We start from the raw sequence: 13,609 nt of genomic DNA, 5'->3' as shown, positions 1-13,609 counted from the left end.
GGTTCTTGGTCACCTCCCTGACTAAGGCCCTTCACCCCCGATCGCTCAGTTTAGATGGCTGGCCAGCTCTTGGAAGAGTCCTGGTGGTTTCGAACTTCTTCCACTTACGGATGATGGAGGCCACTGTGCTCATTGGGACCTTCAAAGCAGCAGAAATTTTTCTGTAACCTTCCCCAGATTTGTGCCTCGAGACAATCCTGTCTCGGAGGTCTACAGACAATTCCTTTGACTTCATGCTTGGTTTGCGCTGTGACATCAACTGTCAACTGTGAGACCTTATATAGACAGGTGTGTGCCTTTCCAAATCATGTCCAGTCAACTGAATTTACCACAGGGGGACTCCAATGAAGCTGCAGAAACATCTCAAGGATGATCAGGGGAAACAGGATGCACCTGAGCGCAATTTTGAGCTTCATGGCAAAGGCTGTGAATACTTATGTACATGTGCTTTCTCAGTTTTTTTATTTTTAATAAATTTGCAAAAACCTCAAGTAAACTTTTTTCAACATAACAAAATGTGGAAAAAGTGATGCACTGTGAATACTTTCCGGATGCACTGTATATAAACGGCACCCCTTGGTGTCCACAGCACATTTGTTATTATAGGACTTGAAGAACATAGGTGTCTGGAGCACATGCCCCTTGAGTTACAAAAACTACACCCCTCGGTGTCGATAGAATGGCTTGGTGCTTTTGGGGATTCCGGAGTGGGCACTGTTGGAGTTGCATAAATGGGTGACATGGGCCTAAGCAGCTGCCCATACCTAATGGATTGACTGGCTCTGCTCACATATTTTATACATATTTATCATACATACTATGTACAGTCCAGGTCATGTCAGCACTTTGCCGCACCCACCACACGACGAAACAGCTCAGGATCCCAGGTAGCAACCCCCCAAGCAGACACGCAGTCCAGTCCCACTTTCTGGAAATGACCATCTACGGTATCTGCTGCTGTCAGGTGTTAGGTGGGAGTTCCCTTGGCCTGGTTCAGAAACTCGGGTCCTCAACAGTGAGGATCCTGAAAACCGGATCACCCTCGGGGAATCGCGTCACATGACCGTAGTGCCGTAACTGACACTCCCACACAATGTAGGTAATGTGCCTCATTCGGGACTCCATGATCAACCACTCATTTGACACGAAATCAAACCAGCAGTACCCAACAATTCTCCAAAGAGACACAGTACTGAAGTAGTCCATTCTTCGTCTCAGGTCACTGGATAGCGTCCATGTCTCGCAACCATATTACAAAACAGGAAGCACCAGTGACCTCATGACCCCCCATGCTCTACCAATCCGTCGACTGACTTCATAGGAAGAGTCACCAGAGACATGAATGTCATAAACCTCTCGACGAGGTCGACACTCTCTCTGCAGACAGACACACTGCTGATGGCCGTGCCCAAGAGGTCATTAAAGGCCCTGGATGTTGGTTTTTATCAGGACACTCGCAAGCCCAGAGACTCAGACCCCTCGCTCAGTCTCTTGAGAGCCCCCATCAGAGAGCGCAGACCCTTCCTGAAGTTGTGAAGTGGCAAAAATTTAGGGAGGAAGGCAGGTTTGTGGCTAAATTGAGCTTGCCTTTCACCTCCTGAGGAGGACACTGAAGGGAACTATTGTGATTTATTGTATTATAAATAAATTGAATTATTAGATAAATATATTATTGTATTTTTGGTGCATTGTACATTATTATATTGTATTGATGGTAACTGATCTAATTTTTGTATATATTTAAATATAAACACACACACACACGTATAAGGAACACACAGACATTCTATTGTATATATACATTAAATTGAATGTCTGTGTATTTCTTATACTATTCTACATCCTTTAACAAAATGTTGCATATTTTTTCTCTAGGATAATGTAGACTGCTTTGGAACCCAAAGTTTTGACTCTTAGGGGTCCCAGTGGGTTTTTATTACTTCTACGTGCTACAGTTTGCTCACCAGTGCCACCTGTTGGCTCAGAGTAAGTATTACAATCCTACACACTGCCCAACCTGGACCTAATTTTGTATACAGTAATCCCTCACTTATCGCGGGAGATAGGTTCCAAGGCCGACCGCGATAACTGAATTTCCGCAAAGTAGGGACACCATATTTATTTAATTATTTAACGTGTATTTGGACGTTTTTAAACCCTCCCTGTATTGTTTACAACCCACCCTTTACTCTATTAATAACAGGGACAACTGCTAAGCAATATGAAATCAGTAGATAAGTTTACACTTACTGTATAGCGAAGTACACGTAGCTATATATGACGTGATGATGGTGATGTATATGCTGCGCAGTAAAAATGATGATGATGAAGGTGATAATCCCCTGAATGCAGTAGCAAGAGCACGTTAAAGCTGAATGAGTGAGATGAGACTTCCTGGTTAATGCAGCACTCCGTCGCTGAGCCAATCAGCAGCACACAGGAACTTAACTGCATGCTCTGATTGGGTAGCTTCTCAGCCATCCGCCAATAGCATCTCTTGTATGAAATCAACTGGGCAAACCAACTGAGGAAGCAAATATCAGAAGTAAAAAGACCCATTGTCCGCAGAAACCCGCGAAGCAGCGAAAAATCTGCGTTATATATTTACATATGCTTACATATAAAATCCGCGAAGTCGTGAATCCGCGAAAAGTGAACCGCGAAGTAGCGAGGGATTACTGTATTTGCAAAACTGACAAGGTGTACAATTTTGGAACCCAATATATTGACCCCAGGAGGTCCCAGCTTAACATTACTTCCTTAGGCAATGCCCTGTGCTGCTTCATTCTGCTGGAATACAAAAAGGAATATTGTGTGCTTTTGCAGGGGGTGTTAGGTGAGGCTTGATGAAGAGAGGAAGTGAAGCACAACACAAAGGAGAATCTAACGGTTTTTGTTTAACTTCTGCATTGTTGGCTTTTCTTCATAGTTTAAGCACTATGAACTGTTCACCTTGAACTAAGAGAACAAGTCAGCCATGACAGCATTCGTGATGTGGAAAGCAGCCCGGACACAGACAGGCAGACACTGATGGTTCAAACCCAAGCACACGTTTATTCACATTCCGCTATGTACAAGTGCGCACGCACAACCCAGTGCCCCTGCCCCAATCACCCTCAGGTCCAGGCCTTTGCCTCGCTCTCTCCTGACCGCCTCCACTCCTCTCCACCAAGTTTGTCCTCTTCCACCCGACTCCAGCTATCGAATGGAGGGAGGCGGCCCCTTTTAAGTCCACCCGGACGTGCTCCAGGTGTCTCCTGATGAACTTCTGCTGGCACTTCCTGGTGTGGCGGAAGTGCTGGCTGAGCACCCGGAAGCACTCCGGGTGTCCCTGGTCCCTGGTGCTGACGTCCAGAGCTCTTCAGGCCCCTATAGGGTTGAGCTTCCAAGCTGTGTTCCCGTGGTCCCCATACCAACCAGAGCAGCTGCCCTCTCGTGGTCCAGAGGAGGCGGAGTCCCTCTCGTGGTCCTTCCAGGCGTCCCAGGTGGGTACTGCCCCCAGCCGCTCGCCACAGTGGCTACAACTCAGCAAGGAGTTACCGCAATTCTGGATTCTAATCAGACCTGTTAAGAGCAAATTCTTGACTCATGAGAGCAGAGGCATTGATTGAAAGGCAGAGTGGATGATGGATGGGACAGCTAGCAAGAACAGCAGGGTCACAATATAAAAAAACAAATAAACCATTGCTTTCTTTCCTTAAGCCATTCCACAAATATACCAGGGTGATGCTGGGTACCTTGGCTAGTTATTACATAAAAAAGAAACAATCCAATCTACATCCACTTTCCAAATGCAGACTAACTATTGGCTTCCACTCCCCCTGGTACTACCCAGCATGCCCTTGGTGAACTACTTCTTCATTTTCTAGCAGCCTTGCGCAGTGTGCCTCACACAGGAGGGTCTCGGCCACCGCAGTGACTTCGGCTATGCTGTAGAAAATGTCAGTTACTCTATCCATCGTAAAGAGTTTCTCAAGCTGCTCTTGCAACATCCAACCCTCATCGCTGACATTACAGTTTTCACTTCTAGCCTGGAGGTCACTGCTGTGACTGATGTTACTGTGGCTCTGAAGCTCTCAGTGTTTCCTGCATGAAGACCATTTGTTCAAATGTGTGCTGTTCTCAGAGTACTCTCTACAGAAAAAGAATGGACAATGCTGGGCACGTCCGCGGTCTCACCATTCACCCAGTCATCTTTTTAATCCTCTCTCTTGTTCATTATCTTTTCCATCCATCCATTATCCAACCCGCTATATCCTAACTACAGGGTCACGGGGGTCTGCTGGAGCCAATCCCAGCCATCATAGGGCGCAAGGCAGGAAACAAACCCTGGGCAGGGCGCCAGCCCACCGCAGGGCACACACACCAAGCATACATTAGGGACAATTTAGGATCGCCAATGCACCTAACCTGCATGTCTTTGGACTGTGGGAGGAAACCCACCCAGACACGGGGAGATCATGCAAACTCCACGCAGGAAAGCAAACCCAGGTCTCCTAACTGTGAGGCAACAGCGCTACCACTGCGCCACCGTGCCGCCACACTATCTTCTCCCCATTGCTCTGCAGTTCCACATCCATCCTTCTATTGAATCCATTTCAATCAGCATCAGGCATAAGGTAGGAACAGAGTGTCTGTTCAAAAGATAAAAGTGCAGACTTCACCCAGAAAGTGAGTGGGCACAGGATACTGGCGGTAAGAGGAGCAGCAGCACTACCAGTGTGTCTCCACTGTCACACACGTGTGAATAGGAGGCAGCTGAAGCAGGGCTTGGAGAATAATGGTAACACATCTGCCCAGGGGGGTGGCACGGTGCACTAACGCTCTTTCCAAGTTCCCTGCAGACCTTTCCCGGGAAATCCCACCAGGAGCCACTGCCTCAACTCGGGACACGCCACTTCTGGTCCCGGCCCCGAGGACGACATCACTTCCCCCAGACTTCCTCATAAAGCCTCACTCCCTTCCTCTGGAATTCAGTTCTGTTTTGGTCTCGGTCTTGTAAACTTGACTTACATTCAAACTTTTACTTTTTTGCAGCCAGGATACAGATTACACGAGTGGCTGACCCAAACCTTTGCCATGTCTCATGTCTCTTCTTGTCATGCCATTCATTCTTTTTCTTTTCTCTTACTTTTCTTCTCCTCCTTTCTTTCACATTTCCCACCTTTCTCCATTTATTTCATCAGTGGACTGAGAATATGGAACAGTGTTGTGACAAGGGGGCACCGCCCCCTGCTCGCTTCGCTCGCCTACCCCCGGCGTTGGGTATCCTGAAATACATTAGTCGACCCAAGCAGCACATTATTCCTAACTTCACTCCGCAGTAGTGCCACTCACAATATGGCGCTGACGCCTGTGCCTTCACTCCGCAGTAGTGCCACTCACAATATGGCGCTGACGCCTGCGCCTTCCTTACTTTATGGACCCGTGGGGCCTCCGTAGCCTCTTCTGTTTGAATCTGGGCTGCAGCGCAGAGTCCTCTTTTTTGTGTGGCTGTCGGTAGTCGTTAGCTATGGGCGCGTTGTTGCTTCATTTCTCATTCACGTCAGTTGAGCTCTTTCGTTTTTGGGCCGTGACTCCTTCGTGCGCGGTGGATACAACTTTGCGTGCGGTTTATGAGATGCGCGCTGTACGTGCCTGCGCAGTACGTCTCATGGTCCCATCGCCGTGTACCTGCGTCCATGCCGTCCGGTTTACTATTCTCGGTTAGTAATATGGATAAGATGACACGATGCCCCTGTCACTCGAAGGTCCTCTTTGTCACTCTTTAGTGTGATTTTTTTTTTTGATTTCTGAATTTCTTCGTTTGACATACTTTTTCTCTGATGTGTGAGAAAAGAGGAAATGAACCCCGTGCCAGTTCTTGTGGTGCACTTCCTAAAGTTTTAGAATTACGGGACTTGACTTTTTTTTAAATCCACATGGTGTTGTTCCATTGTAGAGAGCGTTACGGTTTATGTCAGTTTATCCAGACTCTGCTGGCATTTACATTTTATTCATTAATAGTACAGAACCTCTAAGTGATACCACACACCACGATTCATGTGCCCCTTAAGAGGCATTCGCTCTCTGGAAATGTGTTCTTTTATATTGCGGCATTTTAATTAACCTGAATTATAAATTATTATAAATTAAAAAGGTATTATCCCACCCAGCATGCAAAATGACGGTTACAAGCTTACACGACAAGTTAGGATAATTCTAGCTCTTTATTGACGGTTTCACGCGGCATTACAAACAGGAAGCTTATGACAGACATATCAAGCCGTGGGACTCTTGATCTGTGTAGACCGTCATCTTTCGTTGCCATGCTGAAAGGATTTTAGCCAGACAGAAGACATAATCTTCTGCTCGGCCTCGGACAGAAGACATACTCTTCCGCCCGGAAGCTTCAAAGTGTTGGCCGTAGTTGTCCATTCTTATATACTGTTGCTCCATGTGCAGGCTCTTGGCTCCGGGTCCAAACAAGGGCAGGAAAGGACTCAAACCCCACCTTCAAACACACAGGAATAGCACAATGCCCACATACGGTTCCCATTCTCCCAACAAGGAAAGGTTTCTGTGCTGACAGAAGACAGAAATATACGAGTCTGTCTTTAGGCTGACTATTCAATTCTCCAGTTGTCTTTGGGTCTCTAGTCCTGTGCTTGGCTCGGCAATTCTAAATGCTGCTGCTGTGCCCCTGTGTACCATACTTGGTCTGCCTGTATGAATGAGTCCGTAACAGTGGGCACAGAGAACAGTGACATTAAACTTAAATAAAAAAACACATAGTATAACACCATCTAAACCCCCCTGAGTTTTATCTATGGCTATCATTGTAAACTGTTTTTGAAGACCACATTAATGAGTTCTTGCCAAGTTCCGAAAAAAATCCTGAACAGACCTTCATTAAGTGAATTTGAATACAGTGCATGTTTCCCACTGAATTATGGAGGGTAAGCCAAACAAGACTTTGTGCGATCACCAGGTGCAGAATATATTACAGCGGATTTTGCATAGCACACGTTTATGCCACCTGGTATTCCCCCAGATATTACTTTTAAGGTGTTAGGAGTCATTTTTAATCCAAGGCGTATGAACATTTTTGCCAGAATGGTTTAACTGTAGGACTTCTCCTCAACATACGGTCTAGTGAGGTAAGTACTTGATAAACAATAGAACAATGGTGACAAGAACGGGCCATTCATCCCAACAAGCTCTCCTATCCTGTTCACCTAGATTCACTAAAATAACTTCAAGTCGAGAGTGAAGGTCCTTAATGTCTCACACACCTTGATACTTTATTCCATGTGCCTAGGATTCTTTGTACGTTTTTGTGAACTCTGCCCTTAACACGTTTCCAACAACTGTGTTCCTGTTGAAGAATTTATTTTAAACTTACAGGAACACTAGAAAAATCCAGAAGAGTACAACAGGCCACTCAGCATAACAAATCTTATCCGTCTTTTCCACTTAATTCTTCTAAAAGAAATATGAAGTTGAGTTTTGAAAGTCCCTAAACTCCTCCTGTCGACCACACTACTTGGTAACAACGTATTCCTAGGTGTCTGTGGTTCTCTGTGTAAAGAAAAACTTAACGTTTGTGTGAAATTTAACATTAAGAAGCTCTGAAAGAGACAAATGGACTTTGGGAGGATTTTCATTTTGATAATATTGATTTTCCCAGGTAACTAAGATCTGTTCATATCCTGTTTGATGTTTTTCATAATATTACCAAAAGTGTGTTTAAAGAGGTCTTTATATTTCCTTCTATGTAATAATTCCCAGATATTTAAAGTGTTCTGATACAATCAGTGAAAAATGATCTAGCCAGAGAATTCAGTGGAGAAAAATTAATTTTAAAGAGTTGAAGTTTATTTATTACTAGACAAAGAGCCCATTTTAAAAACGTAAGATGAAACGGGCACGAGTGGAATAGTAATAAGTATCAGCACCACAAACCTGATATAGGTGTATTGAATGAATGCGTAATTAGGCCTCGAGCTGTAGTCGAAATCGCCTTTCAGGCCTCTGGAGCTTTAATCGAAGTCGCCTTTCTCTTTGAATTTTTGCGTCCGTAAATCCACCGCCTGCCGCGATGTCGGTCTCATAAGGTTTTTCGGGCAGCTGCGCAGAAGGCTTCGGACGGACGTGAGTGAGTGAGGAGACTGGCAAATTATATATAAGATTACAAACTGAGGGTTCACCCAAACAGTGTATAAAGTAATTAAATCCAGGCATTTATCATGAAGCCAAGCCCAAATTTGCAGAATTCAGTAAATATATGACACATATTTTTAGGAGGTCACTGTGCACTGGAGAGATTCTGAAGGACTGGAAAATGGCAAAAATCATCCCATTATATAAAAAGGGTGACAGGGCAGATCAGAGCAACTATAAGCCAGTAAGCTTAACATCAAACATCACAGGAAAATTAATGGAAGGAATTATTAAGGATAAGATTGAGAAACACCTGGCAAGGACAGGAGTCATTAGGAGCAGTCAGCGGGGGGTCAGACGAGGAGGTCGTGTTTTACTAACAGGCTGGAATTCTATGAGGAGGCAACAAAAGGATACAATCAGAGTGGAGCAGATGAGATTATTTATCTGGACTTTCAGAAAGCAGTTGATGAGGTGCCACATGAGAGGTGGGCATCAAACTAAAAGAAGTGGGAGTTCAGGGTGTGGGGTGTAAGTGGGTGCAGAATTGGCTCAGACACAGGAAACAGAGGGTGACGGTGCGAGAAACCTCATCAGAACTGGGTGATGTTAAGAGAGGTGTCCAGCAGGGGGCAGTGCTGGGGCCGCTGCTGATTTTAATATATGGAAATGATTTCGATAGGAATATAAGGTTCAAGGTTCTGTTACTTGCCATTTGTGCATAAAACCAACAGTTAAAGCACATTGGAATTCTTGTGCAGAGCTCTGTCCGAGTCATAGTAAAACATTTAAAAAAAGATTAAAAAACAGTAAAACAAAATAAAATAATGTAGATTATACCAGCACTAGGGGGCTCCGCCCCCTGCTCGCTTCGCTCGCCAACCCCTGGCGTTGGGGCATGACAAAGAGTGAGATGTATGAATGAGATATAGAATAGTGTGCAGGTGTGGATGATGCATATAGAAAGCAAACAATACAGTGTTTGGCACAGAGTAATGGTTTATTGGAATATTTCTTTGTACACAACATTAGTAGTAAAGATGGTGTCCTGTCCTTGAATGAGTCTTCCTTGGCATGGATCATTTATAACTTTAACTTTAACGTCAGACGAACATCGAACACGTGAGAAGGCAACATAAAGTTGTCCATGTCCAAAAACGGGTTCAGAGAGGTAGATGCCAACCTTGTCGATGGTTTGTCCTTGTGATTTGTTGATGGTCGTGGCAAATGCAGGTTTAATGGGGAACTGTTGGCATTTCAATGTAAAAGGTAAATCCAGGTCAGAACTCGTAAGGTCAATTCTAGGAATGAGAACAGTATTGTTAGAATGTGATTCTGTAAGAACTGTTGCTTGAATAACATTGTGTGTCATGGTGTTGACGAGTAAACGTGTGCCATTGCATAAACCCTGTTTAGTGTTAAGGTTTCTTAATAGCATGATTATTGTTCCGTTTTTAAGGCTAAGATTGTGTTGTGGTAATCCGGCTGGGTTAATAGTGTTCAAATATTCTAAGGGGAAATTTAGATGTTCATTGTTGTCATCAGAGTCAACTTTGTCAGAGCTTAGAAAGAGACGTGCCTCTCCAGGAAGTAATGAAATGACCTGGTTATTAATGTGATCAACATTAATATTTTTTGGACATAATATAGTGCGTTGTGTTAAAAGGGGTATGGAAGGTTCATTCGTTGATAGATTGCGTCATTTGGATCTAGGATGTAGATTTGTGCATATTTGCGTTGTTGATTTGTTTCAGGGTGCACTGTTCCAATGCGATGTAATATTTGTCCACATACAGTGGTGTGAAAAACTATTTGCCCCCTTCCTGATTTCTTATTCTTTTGCATGTTTGTCACACAAAATGTTTCTGATCATCAAACACATTTAACCATTAGTCAAATATAACACAAGTAAACACAAAATGCAGTTTTTAAATGATGGTTTTTATTATTTAGGGAGAAAAAAAATCCAAACCTACATGGCCCTGTGTGAATAAGTAATTGCCCCCTTGTTAAAAAATAACCTAACTGTGGTGTATCACACCTGAGTTCAATTTCCGTAGCCACCCCCAGGCCTGATTACTGCCACACCTGTTTCAATCAAGAAATCACTTAAATAGGAGCTGCCTGACACAGAGAAGTAGACCAAAAGCACCTCAAAAGATAGACATCATGCCAAGATCCAAAGAAATTCAGGAACAAATGAGAACAGAAGTAATTGAGATCTATCAGTCTGGTAAAGGTTATAAAGCCATTTCTAAAGCTTTGGGACTCCAGCGAACCACAGTGAGAGCCATTATCCACAAATGGCAAAAACATGGAACAGTGGTGAACCTTCCCAGGAGTGGCCGGCCGACCAAAATTACCCAAGAGAGCAGAGACGACTCATCCGAGAGGTCACAAAAGACCCCAGGACAACGTCTAAAGAACTGCAGGCCTCACTTGCCTCAATTAAGGTCAGTGTTCACGACTCCACCATAAGAAAGAGACTGGGCAAAAATGGCCTGCATAGCAGATTTCCAAGACGCAAACCACTGTTAAGCAAAAAGAACATTAGGGCTCGTCTCAATTTTGCTAAGAAACATCTCAATGATTGCCAAGACTTTTGGGAAAATATCTTGTGGACGGATGAGACAAAAGTTGAACTTTTTGGAAGGCAAATGTCCCGTTACATCTGGCGTAAAAGGAACACAGCATTTCAGAAAAAGAACATCATACCAACAGTAAAATATGGTGGTGGTAGTGTGATGGTCTGGGGTTGTTTTGCTGCTTCAGGACCTGGAAGGCTTGCTGTGATAGATGGAACCATGAATTCTACTGTCTACCAAAAAATCCTGAAGGAGAATGTCCGGCCATCTGTTCGTCAACTCAAGCTGAAGCGATCTTGGGTGCTGCAATAGGACAATGACCCAAAACACACCAGCAAATCCACCTCTGAATGGCTGAAGAAAAACAAAATGAAGACTTTGGAGTGGCCTAGTCAAAGTCCTGACCTGAATCCAATTGAGATGCTATGGCATGACCTTAAAAAGGCGGTTCATGCTAGAAAACCCTCAAATAAAGCTGAATTACAACAATTTTGCAAAGATGAGTGGGCCAAAATTCCTCCAGAGCGCTGTAAAAGACTCATTGCAAGTTATCGCAAACGCTTGATTGCAGTTATTGCTGCTAAGGGTGGCCCAACCAGTTATTAGGTTCAGGGGGCAATTACTTTTTCACACAGGGCCATTTAGGTTTGGATTTTTTTTTCTCCCTAAATAATAAAAACCACCATTTACAAACTGCATTTTGTGTTTACTTGTGTTATATTTGACTAATGGTTAAATGTGTTTGATGATCAGAAACATTTTGTGTGACAAACATGCAAAAGAATAAGAAATCAGGAAGGGGGCAAATAGTTTTTCACACCACTGTATGCAAAAGCAGTATGGGCCATTGCCTTTTGGTGGCCTGATATTTACTCCGGTAGATGCAAAAGCAAATGAACTATTGTAGGATCTAATGCAGTTCATAAAGTTTTTACTTTCAGGTACATCGTTAGTTAGAAGCTTCTGTTGATATTCAGGATATGAATGTAAAGGAGGCAGTCTAATTTGACCCTTTTGACAACAACGTGTAAATTCATTATTTGTATTGCCAGTTGTTTCTTCTGGGAAGTTAAGTGAATGACAATGATTGCAAATGACATTCAGTAATCCCAATGAATTTTCATGAATAGTGGACTCATTATTGAACGCGTTGTCAGCCAAGTGGCGCAAGCGTTTAGCAGGTGTCTGTTGTTGATGTCCGCGACGGGCAGGTTTTGCTTGTGGCGTTTGAGAGGCGCGTTGTTGCATGTCCAGTATTTGGGACGCGCTATTTTGGAGGTGTAATCGATTCACCTGTGCTGTGCGAAAAGTCCGTTTCAGTCTACGTCGTGCATTGTTTGTATCAAGCCTTGTCCGTTTTTCTGTCGGTCAGTTGAGCTTTCTGTTTTTGGAGCCTTGCTTGCTTGTTTTCTGGCAGTTCACATGCGTGTTGTAGACGTCTGCGTTCATTTATGCTGTCTCTTCGCTCCCGTTTTTGTATGTCTGAGACGCGAGGTCTTTCGGTTTGAACTCGTGCCTGTTTCGATGCAGCACTTTGAGACGCGCGCTGTATGCGTCTACGTTCATTGTGTCTGTCCATTTGGGCACGTCTCTGTAACGGGGTTAGTTGAGCGTTGCGTTTTCGGAGCCCAGACATTTTTTCTCCCGGAGTTTCAGAAGCGCGTTGCATGCGCCGCCGTGTATTTTGTTTTTTCATGCGGGTTCGTGTGTTTGGTCCCGTTATCCGAGCCGTATCGTTTTGTACCTGTGAGCATGTATTCATGACTTGTTTGTTCTTCAGCGTGATAAATATGGATAAGTAATAAGGAGGATCGCACTCACTGTTAATATGGAGCCTTTTCTGCAGTTGAACGGTTAATAGTGCTTTATTGTAAGGAGATCCACCTATGCTGCCTAGTGTGAAGGTGTTGAGATGACGTATGTTTAATACGGACGGTTCCTTTAGAAATGGGGCTTTGGGTGTCACTTCTTATTGATGTTAGTGTGTTTGTGGGTCTGAATCGTCGTTGTTGTGAACGTTTCGTGTGCCATGTCCGTAGTCTGTCCCGTTTCGTCTCTAATGGGCTTGGTGTGGCGGTCACGGCTTCTTTTTTTTGGTGTGGTAGGAGCTTGTTCAATCCTCCTCTTTGTGTGCGTCCCGTTTCGTGTGCAATGGGATTCGTGCGGCGCTGTGTGCTTTGCCGGCGTCTGGGGGGGGGGGGGGGGGGGGGTTGTGGCTTGGAGGGGTGGTGGGGCGCGAGCGTCTTCTTTCTTTTTGTGTGCCAGGGGCTTGTTGAATCGTCCTCTTTGTGTGTGTCCCGTCCGTTGCTTGTAGGAGGGGGGGGGTGCTTGGAGGTGGGTGTGGGATTTGTGGGGCGCGAGCGGCTTCTTTTTTTTTGTGTGCTAGTTTCGTGTGCAATGGGTTTCGTGCGGCACTGTGTGCGTCGCCTGCGTTTGACTCCTTTTTTCTGTGCTGACTCCTTTTTTCTGTGGTTGCGGCCGCCTCTCGCGGCACCTCATTTCTTGGGGCGCCTGCGCAGTACATCTTTTTGCGGCTATGGCCCATGGCCGGATGTCCCTGCGTCCATCCGGTTTACCATTCTCGGTTAGTAATGTGGACTATACAGAAAGGTGGTAATATCTACTCACAAAAAAAAGTACAATATATTGTAGGTATTTCCCAGTTAAAATATTGCACATTTTTCACTCGTCATTTACATGATAAGTGAAGTGAGGTAGCGTGAGGTTATTACACATATTCAATAATTTTGTTTTGTCATCGGTCTGACTGTGGCGGGGAAAAAGCTATTGAAAAACCTGTGAGTGATGATGCTGTCTGATAAGTAAAATTGAAGATGATACCAAGATATGTGGATTGGCAAAAAATTTGGAATCCGTTATAT

The 13,609-nt window shown here is 44.4% G+C and overlaps 1 protein-coding gene across 1 annotated transcript in view; it reads left to right on the top strand.

The window, feature by feature from the left end:
• LOC114667178 (D-glutamate cyclase, mitochondrial-like) overlaps positions 1 to 11,447 on the top strand; it is a 71,246-nt gene extending 59,799 nt beyond the window's left edge. Inside the window, exon 14 of the mRNA XM_051919769.1 lies at positions 1,876 to 11,447. The gene's annotated coding sequence lies outside the window, so the exon portion shown is untranslated. The remainder of the gene's footprint in view (positions 1 to 1,875) is intronic.
• The last annotated feature ends 2,162 nt before the right edge of the window (positions 11,448 to 13,609 follow it).

Source organism: Erpetoichthys calabaricus, chromosome 16 (genome assembly GCF_900747795.2).
Source record: "Erpetoichthys calabaricus chromosome 16, fErpCal1.3, whole genome shotgun sequence".
Classification (NCBI taxonomy): domain Eukaryota; kingdom Metazoa; phylum Chordata; class Cladistia; order Polypteriformes; family Polypteridae; genus Erpetoichthys; species Erpetoichthys calabaricus.
The sequence above is the reverse complement of the archived record's forward strand: the minus strand, read 5'-3'. Positions and strand labels throughout refer to the sequence as shown.